A 15,615-nucleotide genomic window follows, 5' to 3' on the forward strand; every position below is an offset into this window, starting at 1 on the left:
AGAACCATTTCTCTTAAGCTCCCGTTTGCACTTGACTGTATATTGTACATGACCATCCTCTGAGCCAAGCAACTGCCATCTTCTGGAGTTCAGTTGTTCTCCCTTGCAAAAGGATTAGCCAAGCTGTGCTTTCAGAACCACAGACAACTTGTGGGCATCTACACTTCTGAGAAGTAGACTCTCACCCCTCAGCCGTGGATAACCATTTACCTATCTGCTTAGATATCTTCCAGCAGGAACAGGTTTCCTGTACCCACCTATGTGCCTGCTGCATGATTTGCCACTTCATGAGCCCTCCCCAATTCCAGATGGAAGTGTTAACAGCCCCCATCTTGTGAGGGTTGTGTTGGGTCTGCTACAGCTGCTTTGGTTTCAAGATGACAGTGGTGCTGGAGGAGAGGGCTCCACTACACTCCCAAATCTCTAACTGTGAATGACCACTGGGGCCAGTTTCCTTATGTTTCCACACAGAGCTATCTATGCATATGCAAACAGAGCCCTGCACATGCAACTGTGTATGGGTACCTAGCAGCTTTTGCCCCCTTTAAAATAAGCGTAGCATATTTTACATGCTGTTCTACACTCTGCCCATGTTTCATTTCCTCTAGCTTGTAATGCTTTCCAGATCATTTTATGAAGAGTTCTGTCTCTCTTAAATGGCGGCATAGCCTTACCTTGTGTGGATATTCTATAATCTATTTAATCAGCCTTCTATTGATGGGAACTCAGCTTATTCTTTTAGGCAGAGTGGCAATGAATAACCCTGTACATGTGTCATTACACACCTGTGAGATCGCATCTCTTAGATAAATTGCTAAAAGTGGAATTTCTGGGTCAAGTTGAGCCTTTGTAATTCTGAGAGATGTTGATGAATTGCTCCCCAGAGAGGTTGAACAAATTTGCAAAATTCATACGGCAACAGCGGCAGCCTGTGACAGTCTTGTTTTTACTACACTGAGAACATTCAAGGTGCTATCAAGGCTTTGGTCCAAATGATACTTTCAAATGACATCTCAACTGCGGATTTAATATATAATTCCCTTATACAGAGTGTTTATGAATGTCTTCTCATGCACTTAAGAGACAGTTCTATTTCCAAGAATGATCCATCCATCTCTTTGTTTCATTTTTTAAGTGGTACTGGTTTGCGGTTTTTCTATAAATTTGCAGGTGCTGCGTGTGTGAGGCAAGTTGGTCTTTTTTTTTCTATGACATCCATTGCAAATGTTTTTCTCTCCTTCTCTCTTTATTCGTTTATGGCATTATTGGCTCTATGAAATTTTGTAGTCTTCTGAAGTCAATTTTGAACTCTTTCTTTTATGGATATGGGAGTGTAAGTTACAAAGACTTTCTCACCGCCCATTTTGTCAACTTGACACAAACCCAGACATACCTGGGACAAGGAAATGCCAACTGAGGAACTGTCTCCATCAGACTGGCCTGTGAACATGTCTCTGGGGGCATTTCCTTGATTGCTAATTGATAAAGGAGGATCCAGCCCACCGAGAGCTGTGCCATTCCTAGGCAGGTGGACCTGAGCTGTTTAAGAGACGTAGCTGAGCCAGCCAGTAAGCAGCATTCTTTATGGTTTCTGCTCCAAGCCCTTGCCTTGAGTTACTGCCTCAGTTAACCCGTAAGCCAAATAAACCCTCTCCCCACCAAATAGCTTTTGGTCATACTGTTTATCACAGCAGTAGATAGCCTGTTAGAGCTCCTTCCCGGGTTCTTAAAGACTGTCTCATTGAGTCTTCTGGTACTTTTTGACTTGATTTTTTTCCCTCAAAGACATATTTGTTGCATTTGGAGTTTATTTTGGTTTGAGTTACCCAGTGTGCATTCAGTTTTACTTTTCCTAGAAGGTTATCAAGTTTTCTGAACATCATTAATCGAAGAATCTGTCTTTTGCTCCACTGAAAATGCTGCTGTTAGTATAAATTCCCATGTGCTTTGGGCTGAGCTGGGTTATGTGAATTCTTCTGTATTCCCATCTATGTTGCTTATCTCTTGAGCAGGAAGGAGGTTTTGGTAGAGAGGGGAGGACAGAGGACTCCAGATGAGCAGGGTGGTGAATGGGGGGACTGTTCTCTTGGAAAGGAGACCTAGTAGCTGTTGCTTGGCAGAGAAAGAAAGACACACACACACACACACACACACACACAGAGAGAGAGAGAGAGAGAGAGAGAGAGAGAGAAACACAGACATACAGAGAGGCAGAGAGACACAGAGAGAGACAGAGAGAGATAGAGACAGAGATAGAGAGAGAGAGAGAGAGACAGAGATACACAGAGAGATACAGAGAGGCAGAGACACACAGATGCATAGAGACAGAGACAAACAGAGGGGGACACACAGGGAAGATCTATCTGTCTATCTATCTATCTATCTATCTATCTATCTATCTATCTATCTATCTATCTCATGGAGCAAAGGAAGCCAAAAATCTTTACATACTTTATTTCTTATAGTCAGAAAAAATATATAAGCAAATAAAAATTCTCCAGTGCTACCTGCCCAAGCTTCAGTTTCATCATCTGATGCTTGCCATGGTCTCTTTCCCTTCAAATTTTTCCTCTGCCTTCCCATCCTGCTCTGGCCCTGCTTCTAGTTCCTGCATGAAACCATTTCTGCCCTTGGTTCTGCTTCCTAGAGTCTGAGTCCCTTGAGGAAGTTTCCTTGCCAGGCTATATGGCACCAGTTCTGCTCATGCCAGTGGCTGGACTGGCTCCCCGAGGTATTGCAAAAGGAGATTAGAGACAGCTGTCCGTCTTACCTCCCTGCTTCTGTGTGCTGCATGCAGTGAAGCCTGGAGGAATTAAGAACCATAGGAGCTAGAGGAGTGGAGCTCCTAGGAAGGCATAGAGCTGCCTCTGGGGAACCTCATTGTGCTAAGCTGAGTCTCTTCACTCACCTAGCCTGAGTCTCTCTCTCTGTCTCTGTCTCTGTCTCTCTCTCTCTCTCTCTCTCTCTCTCTCTCTCTCTCTCTCTCTGTGTGTGTGTGTGTGTGTGTGTGTGTGTGTGTGTGTATGTGTGCGTGTGCGTGTGTGCTCCATTAGGTTAGGGATGGGATTGGGGGGTTTGGGGGTCCATGTTCAACCACTGAATATCATTACAGGTCAAAGCTGAGTTCTACATCTTTCTTTTCTGAATGTGCTAAGCATCAAACTATATTTGGCTCTGAGTTCTGCCTTTGTATCTGGAAGTATCTCAGGCAGAAGATCACTGGGTGTAATTGATATTCAAAGGGGCTAGAAAGTGGGAGGCAGTGGGTTTGGTCCTTAGGCCGAGGTTGTAGGATTTAGGGTAGAAGGGAAGGTACCCTGAGCTGGGGAAAGATGTCAGAGGCATGGCTGAGAAGAAACTGAGCATCTACCCACCAGGCAAGGTGGACAAGACGGGCTGACAGGAGAGGCTGGGTCATAGGTTCCTTATCTCTCGTTAAACCAGTCCAGGTATACCCTTGCTGCATGGCATGTCTTAAAGGACATTCTTGGTATATGACTTGTCCTCTGTGGGGCTGTGGGATAATGGTGGCAGCAGTCATTATGAAATGCCTACCATGTGCCAGGCACTAAGTGCTTTATCTGTATTAATTCATTAAATTTCATAACATGTCTCAAGGACTCAAGGTACTTATGTCTTACTCTTTCAAAGTGAAGTCCTTTAGGCACAGAGGGTTTCATTAATTTGACCAAAATCAAACACACCCAGAAAGTCTCAAGGCCTGAGATGAGCCGGAGTGTAAGCCCAGGCAAGCTGGCCCCGCCCATCTCAGGTTCTTGAGTGCCAAGCCTGTTGCCATAGCAGAGAGTGAGTGAGTGAGTCATTATTCCTCCTGACATTTGTTTCTTAATACAGCCGCGCAATCAGGATAAAGGACCACATTAACACTTTTCATCTAGCCACTTAAACATGAAGAAGATAGTTGATTTCACAAGTAGCAACATAAAGAAAAATGTCATTTATCTATTCAGTCTTTTCCCATTCTTATTGTGGCATTTAGCTTCTATTCAGTTTTAAACTAAGGCGTTATGATGGATGAGAAGGAAAACAATAAGTCCCTTGGTTTGGTTTCTCAAGTGCAGCGCAGCCCCTCCCCATTCTGTCTCAGACATACAAGATGCCCCTGCACACACATGCCCTCCCCCTGAATGAGTTGTAGAAAGGTAAATCAGTATCATATAACTCAACTCCCTTTTTAAATGAAAGGGGAAAATCCCAGTCATCTGGACTTCCCACACTCCCATAGCTGAAGAGCAAGTATTCATTGAGCTATTTGGAAACATGGCGGTTGTCTGAAGTGCCCGACTTCAATTCGGCTTCCCATGATCTTACGGAGATGTGCCCCTGAGGAAGGCAGATCCCTCGCGCACAAGCTGGTCTAGGCTCTTCTGATCAGATCAGACTTCACACCCAGGGGTGGCAGCTGGAGGGGACAGCAGCAGTGGCTGGAAGGACTGTTGGAACCATCCCTGTCCTGGCATCTGTGGACTCATGAACAATGATTTCTCTTTTGTCTGAAGAAGCGAGGATGACAAATCTCCAGCCCTGTTTGTCTTCTTGCATTCTTCCCCTTTAGGATGACGACCTCATGTGGAATTCTTAATTCAAAGAAAATGGATGTTTCCCTCTGGCCCAGGAGCTGAGGATTCTTATCAAAAGTGACATGAAAAAAGTGTGAGATTGGCCTCCCCGCCTCTTACAGGTCCATCCTTTCTCACTGTGCCTGGCTCCATCACAGTCTCCCCATCTCCAGATCTGTCTTCACTTCCTGGCCCCTGGAGAGAAAGCATGAGCTCATTGTTTTCCATGAAAAACCAGATCTGGCCTCCTTCTCGCCTCGTTTGTCTGTCAGAGCCCAGAGATGAATGATCCTTCTGCTGGCGGAAAGTGTTCATGGGAGAACTGCAGACTCTGTGCCGGGTGTCTGTGGGCTGCTGGGGAGGGCACTGTGGTTAGGGCAGTGGCAGCTGCAGTTCTGAACTTTCTGGAAGGTTATTAGGGATGAGATGGGAACACAGGAACAGATTATTTACTACACCCCAAGTGGCGATTTAAAGCCATACCTCACCTTCTCGTTCGTTTCCACAAAGTGCGTCTCAGGCGAGAAAATATATGAGCAAAATAGGGAGCAGGAGGCTGGGAGCTCGCAGGGTTGATGGGGCAATCGTAGTGACAGCTCATTCTTTATTTCCTTTTGTGAGGAAGTGACTGTAAATGACATTAAAAAATGTCTCATTTAAAACCTACAAAAGGACTCAGAAAGATGAGAAAACTGGAATGAAGAAGTTAGGATTAAAAAGGTCATACTTTGCACCAAAAATGAGGCGACCTTTAGCACAGAAGGCTGCAGAATGTTAGATGCTGCACTCTGTAGTCAAGGCAAAGAGTGTCTTTGGGGAGAAATGAAGAGGCTGTGATGAGGGAGCACTGGAGGGGGATGCTGGAGGAATGCAGACCGTGGCATCGTCTGTTGCCCCGGAAGAGGTAGAGCTGCCTTCTGTTTGTTTACTGCTTGGAGTGTATGTAGGTGACTAGATGAACTGGAGCAACAGTGGAGGTCCTGGGAGATAATCTCTCTCTCTCTCTCTCTCTCTCTCTCTCTCTCTCTCTCTCTCTCTCTCTCAGTTTTTTGGATTTGGTTTTTATCAAGACAGGGTTTCTCTGTATAGCCCTGGCTGTCCTGGAACTCACTCTGTAGACCAGGCTGGCTTTGAACTCAGGCTAGGCAAATCAGGAGGCAGACTTAACTGCAGGTCTAAGTCACATGCAGGAGGCTTCCTTATCGTGGCTTGCTTTCTGCTCATGTGGGGATTTTGTGGAGCTTGGCCAGAGTTCCCCCACAGCCCCACTATGTGGAGAGATTTTAGCAACAGTTTAGATAAGAATCGAGATGGTCTGCTGATAGAATATGTGGGAGTAATTGCTAATTTGTAGAATGACAAGACCATGATCCAATAATTCCTTCAGGGGTTGGAACAAATAGAAGAATCTACACTGAGCTAATAAACTGAAACAGAAAAAAAAAACAAGAAAAGAAGAAAAAAGAAAAGAAAGAGACAGGAAAGAGTGTGCCTAACATAGGTGGGATTTGAATCAGGATTTAAACTCATTGCAGAAAACTGCCTTGGTGTACCCTTTGGGATGATCACCCCTGTGATGAGACTGTTGACAAGGCCAAGAAGGAACTCAACGAAACCCTTTCCTCCCCAAGTTGCTTTTGGTCATTGTATTTATCACAGCAATAGAGAACAAACAGGACATCTCATTGCTTTTTCTGGTTGGTTAGTTCTTGCTTTTTGTGGCTAGTTTGTTTGTTTTTCTCAAATATTTGATCATCATTGCTGTGGGGGCTCCTAGACTGGAGAGTTCATGGTCATGTAGCTTTACACAAATCTGACTGTACGTGGGGATGACTGTGCCGGTGCTCTCTGGTCCTGGGGGAGAGGCTCACCCATGGGCTGAGCCTTCAAATGACTAGTGTGGCGATAGGTTTTGCCTATGTTTAGGGAAGCTTGGGACTCTTCAGTCAGAAGGAATGATGGTCCAGGGATAGGGTGGGGCATGAGAGTTGTCTTCAAATATTTATAGGGTGCTGTAAGAGCAGGATGCAGGTCTCCAGAGGCATAACTAATAAATGATGAGAGCTTTTATTGAATGTTCACTGCAGAACAGTTTTTACATGGGTTTTCTTATTTATTCCTCATCAATCTTGTATCTGCCTTTTGCAGATAAAGAAAAGAAGGCACTGAAAGGTTGACCAGTTGTCTCAAAGGCTCCTGCTGTCCTGAGAGTAGAGACTGGAATGTGTCGAAGGTTCTGGCATGGAGTTCAGGCTTTCAGCATCTTGTCTTCTGCACCTGTGTATTGATCACTACTAGCCTCTCTGCAGCCTTTGAGGGGAACTATGGAAGCAGCCATTTCATCTTGTTCTAATATAAGAGCAGTAGATGCTGCAAATCTACACAAATGAATTTTTTTTTTTACCTTATATAAAGAGCAGCGTGGATCCTTGAATGTTCCTCGCCCTCCCCCCCCCCCCCAAGAAGATCTTAATTTTCTCCATTTCTTTCATGTGTGAGTGCTGTGTGGTGCTCAGGAATGTCCCTGGTAGGTTTGAATCCCAGTTTTGCTATGTGATAATTGTGTGTTGGGCAGGGTGTCCCTTTAAGCTTTTGTTTCTTCATCTATGAAATGGAAATGACAGTGGCTGACTTTTGTGGTTTGTGTAGTACCAAACACAGAAAGCATTTAGTAAGCAATAGCTGATATAAAATAAGTGTAAATGTACCATATACCAATTTTACCATCAATATCTATAAATGAAGTGAGCCTTTAGCATCTGTTCGCTATGAATGGAGGATATACCCTTCTCTCTTTTAAAGCCTTTTGCTATAGGTAGAAACATACAGTTCTTATACACATAGTTGTACAGCACTGCTTTGTCATCACAGGGAGAAGACCAGGTTAAGGGGAGGTGGATGCAGGGTCAGAAATGTGACAGCAGGAGGGATGGGCCATGGTAGATGGGGAAAATGAAATTCTGCATGTGTAATCAGAAGGGCTTGCAAACGCTACTCATTACCAACACTAATGTAACACAGGATGGAAAGGAATTAAATATTTAGGATTCAGTCTATGTAGTGCATACAAAACAACATTAAAAGGCCATATTGATACCACGAGCCCAAAACCAAGGCCTGTAAAAATGGAATGCCTTGAAAAGCCTCAAAAGTAAAGATGCAGCAAACTCTTTTCCTTGATAAAGAGAACAGTCAGTCTGGGCTGGCAGCAGCTGGAAGCCTTGCAAACCTTTCACCACAGAACATCTGGGGGAGGCAGAAGGTGCTGAGGAGAAGACATGAGGGAAGTGGCAGGGATATTTCTCCTGATGAGCTTCTGTGAAGAGTTCCTTTTTGAGCAGAGCTTTTTGCTTACATTGCTAGCTGGTTGTGAAAGGTTAGCTTGCCCACTTCCTTCATCTCTGTTTCTCTGGAGCAAGGCTGGTGAAGATGTGGGATCTACCTGCCCAGCCTGTCTTCCTGATCCTTTGGGGTCACCCTGGTTTGCTGCCTGCCCTTTTTTTTCTTTATTATCTCCAACCTCAAACTTCTAACCTCCTGAACCCTGCTTCCCTGTGGGCTTCTAAAGAATCCAACAGGAATACTCGTGCATCCAAAAAAATTGCTTTCCTACTCTGCTGGAACAAAGTATAAAGCTCTACTGCGTTCTCTCCTTGCTAAAATGTAATTTAAATGTTTTTCCCTTGAGAAAATGCTCTTTAAAGAAGAGATGAGGCTGAGGCTGAAGCTCTGACCTGTTCTTCCTCCTCCTCCTCCTCCTCCTCCTCCTCATCCTCTTCCTCCTCTTCTTCTCTTCCTCCTTCTCTTTCCATTGTTGCTGTCTTCTCATCTTTTCCATGTGCTCCTCCTACTTTCTATTTAATCTGCTTTTATTAAGTGCAGGGTGTTAGACAGGCCTTGGGCTAGAAAGTCAGCCTGGGGAAGAGACAGAGAGAGTGGATTTCATGGGTCTATGTCATGGCCAGTGACGGGACTGGCCTCTGAAAAGCCCAGTTGCCCTGGGATCTGTAAGAACATGGAAGACAGGCTGCTACCCATTCCCTTCTCTGTCCACTACCCACTTTCTTCCTTTGTCAGTGAATGTAGTGAGTTCTTTCCATTTATAAGACTGTGGATGCCTTAGAACCCTTGTTTCTAGGGAACCTTCCACTAAGCAGGAGTCAGTATGGCTGTAGTGTCTGAGAGATTTTACAAGTTTACATCTTGACCACCTTCTGACTGCTAGAGGGGACTCAGAGATGGAAGATCTATCCAAATATCCACCTTGTTGTTCAGGAAAGCAAGGAGTGTATGTTTCCCTTGTGGAGTTGTTGTAATGATTTGGGAATGTTGACATGGGATAACAATAGAGTAACTGTTAGGTATGGAATACATCTTCTTTTATTATTAACGAAAAGGAACTTTGGGGGCTGGAGATGTAGCTCAGCTCATAAATTGCTTGCATTGGATGTCTTTGATTCCCAAAACTCATGTGAAAACTGCCAAGCCCAGTGGCATACACTTGTAATTATGGTGTTGGGGAGGTAGAGACAGGAGAATCTGTAAGACTTGCTGGCCAATATTGTAGCTGGATTGGTGAGCTCCAGGTTCAGTGAGAGATCCACCCTGTCTCAGAAAAATAAGATGGAAAGTGATTAAGGAAGACACCCAACATCGACCTCTGGCTTCTACAGGAATGCATGCACACCTACACAATGCTTTCCATGTGTAATCTTTTAGTAGAGGACCACTTTGATGAACACACAGACCAACCCTGATCATAGCTAATATACCACTTCCAGCCCTCCCTTCTGTTCTTTGTCTTTATGTGTTCATTGCCCCTGAAGCTACTGTTCCACCAGCTTCCTAGGTCGTGATATGACAGTTGATAACCATAACACAGATCTCTAAAGGTCATTTTGTACCTTTGTAGTATCATATTTGTCTCCTTCCATCAGTCTTGGGATCACCATTGATAGTAATTTCTTACATATCGAGTACTTGCTATGTGCAGGGATAACACTAAATACTGATATGAGTTTTCAGTGCATGCCTTGGGTCTTGAAAGAAGGAAGAGAATGGATAGAACTGTCCTTTTTCATTTTTACTTCACAGTTTTCCATTGAAGACTTAGAGGCAGAAGGTGAGGTGGGGAGAGTGTGGAGATTCAGGAAGGAGGGGGTGTCTTTGGAAGAGGCAAGAGGTAGGAATGCTTGTTGAAGAGAGGAAGAAGTGTGAGCTCCCGCTGTCCCTCCCAGCTAGCCTGTACCTTCAGACTTCTACCCTCTCCAGATGCTCTAAGCATCCCATGTTGAACTGCCTCTCTTCTCATTTACAGTGGGGGCTCCTCATACTGGGGATCACTCTCAGGAGCCCACAGGTGGGAGTGTTGGGAAGTTGGGTGCTTGTTTTCTTTTGCCTCAGGCTGGCTAGGGCTTTTTCTCCACATGGCTACATTTTACAGGTTCTGGTTGACGTGACCACCTCTGCCCCTCAAGTCTCAGGTTCTGCTAGTTCTTTTGCTGCCAGTCGTGGGTCTCTCCTTGATTCTTCCTCTGGTACCAAAACTGATTTTTGAGAGAAGGACAGTATTGCTTTTTACATGCATGATGTTGTAAGTATACCACTAGAGCTTGTTTATTTTACATAACTGAAGCTTCACAATTGCTGAACAAGCTCTAGCTTCATTTCCCTCTTCACTTGTATGAGTTTGACTCTTTCAGATCCCTCATGTAAGGTGGATCATGCAGTGTTTGGTTCTTCCATGTAGTCATGTATGTTGATATCTCTTTTTAAAGGCTGAATAGCATTTCTTTTTATGGATATACCACAGTTTTTCCATCCATCCATCCATCCATCCATCCATCCATCCATCCATCCATCCATCTACCCATCCAACAATCCATCCAACAATCCATCCATCCATCCATCCATCCATCCATCTATCCATCCATCCAACAATCCATCCATCCATCCATCCATCCATCCATCCATCCATCCATCCAACAATCCATCTACTCACCCATGGACTTTTGGGTTAATTTCTTCTTTGGCTTTTGTGCATGATATTGTAATAATTGCAGGAGAACAAATGTCTCTTTGAGAAACAGACTACAATGGTCCTATAGTAGCTCCATTTTAGTCTGTGAGGACCTTCCATGCTGCCTTCCATAGTGATGGAATCAATTTATACCCACAGTATGCAAGGGTTTGAGTTTCGGTCTCTCTCTGAGGTAAGATCTTACTGTGCAGCCTTGACTGTCCTCGAACTCACTATGTAGATCAGTCACGATGGCCTTCAACTCACAAAAACCCACTGGCCTCTACCTTCTGAGTGCTAGAATTAAATGCATGGGCTACCACACCAAGCCCAGTCTCTCTCTCTCTCTCTCTCTCTCTCTCTCTCTCTCTCTCTCTCTCTCTCTCTCTCCCTCCCTCCCTCCCTCCCTCCCTCCCTCCCTCCTAAGACCTACTTTCATTTTTGGTAACAGCTATTGTAACAGGTATAAGGTGATGTTTCAATGTGAATTTCTCCTTCACATGTGACTAATCATCGATGTGATGATTAGTGATACAGAGCCTTTTTTCATGCACCCGCTGATCATTTGAATGCCTTCTTTAGTGAAATGGCACTTAAGCCTTTACCCATTCTAAAATCAGGTGTTTTGTTTTGGTGTATGTGTGTGTGTTTGAGTAAAATTATCTTTTAAAAAATTTCCTTCAATCTCCTACTTGAGTGTTTTGTGTCTTGCTGGGACTCTGGTCTATAGATATGATGACCATGACAGAGGTCACAGCAGGGGTTGAGGGCAGAAGGCTGCAGTTTAAGCCTCACTGGCCTGTTATCCTCCAGGTATGGATTCTTAAAGGCCTTAGAGTCTCTGGGCTGGAAAGCAAGTGGAGGTGAAGGCATCTTTGCCCCCTATCCTGGAGAGGCTCCTAGATGCTCTTTTGCCTTGCAGATAGCCCCCCTGTAACACTCACTGCAGGGAAACCTGTCTGTAGCCAGAAGCTCACGTTTTGGGCACATGTATTGGGTACCCAGATGGTGCCTATATTTATGAAGCCCAGCACACTGACAGGACCTGCAGACACATGGATAAATATTTTGCCTTTCTTTTTAGGCAATATTTGAATCTTTCTAATTTAATTGCTGTCAAAGGCAGGATGCTTACAGTCTCTGAGGCAAAGCAAACAGTGAGGGCTTCCAGGGGTGCTGTTCCTGCTGCTCCAGCCTGGCTCTGGCCACCACCTGCGTGGATCAGGCCTTTGTTTCTTGCTCACTGAGTGCCATGAGGCCTTTCCTCTTGTGGGCTGATTGAGCTACAGGTGGAGGGGCCATGGGGGGGGGGCAACAGCTCATTTCAGTTCTCCTGTAGCCTGTAGCAGTTTGTTGGGGTCTGTGTTGAGGCTGAGAGAATCAGACCTCGGCTAAGAAGTCAGTCAGTCTTCTCAGACATCAGTGACAGGCACCAATCTGCTCATCACGAATGGCATCTGGTTTTGTACTCCAAGGCTGGGTCCAGAGAACAATTGTTTGATTTTCAAATCATTGCATGTAGGGCTACAGTTAGCTCACATAATGTGTGTGTGTGTGTGTGTGTGTGTGTGTATGAGTGTGATTCTATGTTTGTGTTTGTATGCACACATGTGTGTGCATGTGGTACAAATTAGCTAAGGGCAGCCCCTTCTGGTAAGGGGGCTCCCCACTGTTGCCCCACCAAAGTGAAGAGAACAGCACTGGCTTTAGGCACACAGGTAGTCTGGGAGTTCTGCTGTACAGACCACAACTTACCCCACCATAGCGAATCAACCCACTTCTGGGAATTCTTATTTTAATCGTCTGCTTTTTAATCATCAGCTTCTCATCTTGTCTTTTCTACTTCTTCACCTCAGCAAAATGAAAGCCTCATTGACCTACATTTGCCAAGTATACAGAGGCGTCGAGCTGTGACTCCACATGGTTAACGTTTGCTTCTCTGTGATTGGCAAGACTCTCTCTTCTTGTTCAGATAGGGTGTGTGCTACATAGTCTCTCAGAGTTCTGTAACAATCAACCCCTTTTATCCATCACATGTTAATTTACCCCAATTAGTTTAAATCCTTGCATGTGATAAATTCAGCTGGACTCTGCACACTGTGACCTCCCAAAGGCTGCCTTGTGTTAGTCATGCCTGTCTTTAGAGTGTGTGGTATTGGTGTGGCCTCATGCTGGAGGCAGTGGAGATAAAGATGAATGGATAAGTATCTTTGCCCTTGAGAAATACGAAATCTAGGAAAGAGGGAGGCATGTAAACAGATAGATTTCAGGCAATGTTATCTTCCATGCCAGAGAAGGTGGAGGGGAGAAGAAGTGAGCCCAGCACCCAGTAACAGTGTCTTCCTGGTGGAAATCGCCATGTGAGTGACCTCTCAGGATCACTCAGGGTCACCAGATTCCTGTGATGGAGTACAATGAAGTACATGGTCACTTTTTCTTTGTATGATATTGGGGAGGGAGCAGGTGATGGAGGGAGGCTCTGGGTGGATTACCCTGAGCTCTAACTCTGGCCAAGTCCACCACTCTCTTACCATTTGTAAAGCAGAGACAATTGGTAATAGTATAATGTACTCAGTGACACCATATGGTGGACTAAGTAGAGCATTATCTCTATCAGAATTGTTGGGACAAGTGTAGAACCCAGGAATGGGCTCTAGATAGATTAAAAAATGCTGGTTCCCCCAGCTTTCAGGGAGCCTGGATAGAGTGGCTCAGTTGCTTATCCTGGGATGTTCTGTATACATGTCTGTGTGTGCTATGACATATGTAAGGTTGGAAACCATGTAAGCGTGCTGTTAGCTGAGCTAGGTTATTTTTGTCATATATTGTCATCTAGTGACAAGGAAATATTCTGAAAAATCTATCTTTAGGAAATTCTGATCTGCTTTGTGAATTTTATAGTATGTTTACATGAACTAGGATTGCTACAACGTTAGACACCAACATGTACTATTATATTAAGGGACTTCCATCCTGTCTTTGTCTGAAGCCCTGTGTTGCATATTACTCTATTAGAACAACTGCCATGGAGAAAGACAAGATCCAGGGACATTTTTGAAGTAAGTAGAATCTGTTGACTAGGAAGCAAGGGTCTCCCAGGGAGGAGGTGGCTGCAGAGATGATGTAGACAGAGGAGGAGATGATGCTATTAATAGATATTATTGAATTCAAGTGCATGAGTTGTAGATTTGAGTTGAGATAGTGGGAACTGTCTGGTAAGTGTGTTTTCTAGACCAGTCGGGAGAGGAGGGCGGGGTGAGGTCTGAGGAGGTGTGTTGGGGAGGTAAGGTGGTGACATATAAGGAGCCACAGGGCCTTTGATGGCTTAACCAGAGTTAGAAGGGCTGAAGCCAGAGGCATAGGGAAAGAGCGTAGACTTCAATCCTGAACTTCTCCTCCGGATAGAGGCTGTCCTGTTAGAGGAATGTCCGCCAATACTGGCAACTGGGCAGTTGTCCAAATATGATTTACAATAAGGCATTGGTTTCACAAGGCTTTCTGTAAATTATTGCACTCTGCCAATTGCCAAGTTCCCCGCTGACAGTGGGCCAGGGGGTCAAACAATTCAATCAGGTGCCACCAGTTATAAATTGAAAATCAGTGGGGTGCAAAATAGATTACCATCAAAATCCATTCAGGTGAAAAACCAAATAGCAAAACCCCTAACCTTTAAAAACCCACCCTTTTCCTGATTCTTCACAATGCCCCGACACTAAGTTTTTAATATCCCCCAGATAAGCAAACGTCAATAGAAACAGGAGGAGGCTGAAAGTGAGGAGGGAGGCAGCCCCGTCTGGTCTCCCAGTAGGAACTTGCTCAGTCTGTATAATGTTACTTGTATGTATATGTTTTGGGGGCTGACCATTTGGTATTGGATAACTAGTGGGTGTGCTCTTCCATGGGTAAGACTATTCCTTCCATGCCCAGCATTCCTTAGTCGTCTGTAATTGTTTGTGTGGGTTGAAGCTTTCCTGAATCCGCTTAAGCATGTCTGTTGTTCTAGTTCAGTTCACGGTTAGGCACTTGGATTGGTGAAACTTTATGTGTCTGGCTTCTGACATCAATAGGAGACATGGTCCCACAGTAAACTTCCTGATTCTCTGACTTTTACAATCTTTCTCCCCGCTATTCCAAGATATTCCCTGAGCCCTAGATACGGGAGCTGTTTTATAGATGTATCTAATCGGTTTGTGTCCATGACTCTACATTTTGATTGACTATAATTTTCTTTAATGATCTCTGTTTTAAAGAGAAGTTTGCTTGATGAGAGTGAGCACTACACTTATCTGTGGGTCTAAAGACAAATTTAGAGTGTAGTTAGGGAGTATGCTGGGCCAGGTACCGAATCTGTGGTTGGGCCACAATTTTGTTTAAGAAACCGGAGAAGAAAATAGTTCAAAGCAATCCAGACTGGTTTCAAAGCCTTGTGTTCAGAAGTGAAGTTAGGAGAATGGAGAGAAAAAAGTAAGGAAGCCTTCCCATGCTATCCCGTTCTAGAAGAGTAGACACTGAAAACATGAATAATATCATTAGGGCTGAAGCTAGCTGTCCTGTGTGGAAACAAATTTATTTGACTGCAAGTTCCTTTTAAATTTGAAGTGGTGTGTGTGTGTGTGTGTGTGTGTGTGTGTATGTGTGTGTGTATGTGTGTGTGTGTGTGTGTGTGTGTGTAGATGTTTATGTGTAGTTGTGTGTATACATGCATAGTTAGGCAAGAAGTCACCCTCAGTACTATTGATAAGTATTGTTCCTCGAGTGCCATCAACCTTTTGAAACTTTGAAAGTAGATTTTAAAGGTAGGTAAACATGGACATCACTTTTTTATAAAAAGCTTCTAATAGTCTGAATTTTGAATCTTCCAGTCTATGCGTGACCCTAGAGATGCTTAGTTGAAGTCAGCTCTATCTGATTGTAGCTTCACTCTCTCGTTCTTTTTGAGTTACGATTATTGCTCAGAGCAAACTGTAGCCATCATCAGGTCCAACACGAAACATGTCTCATTCTTCAAGATGGATA

The 15,615-nt window shown here is 44.3% G+C and overlaps 1 protein-coding gene across 1 annotated transcript in view; it reads left to right on the forward strand.

Moving 5' to 3' along the window:
• The window catches only part of Tmem178b (transmembrane protein 178B), a 363,546-nt gene that overhangs the window by 105,118 nt on the left and 242,813 nt on the right, over positions 1–15,615 (forward strand). The window lies entirely within an intron of this gene.

This window comes from Apodemus sylvaticus, chromosome 2 (assembly GCF_947179515.1).
Source record: "Apodemus sylvaticus chromosome 2, mApoSyl1.1, whole genome shotgun sequence".
NCBI lineage: Eukaryota > Metazoa > Chordata > Mammalia > Rodentia > Muridae > Apodemus > Apodemus sylvaticus.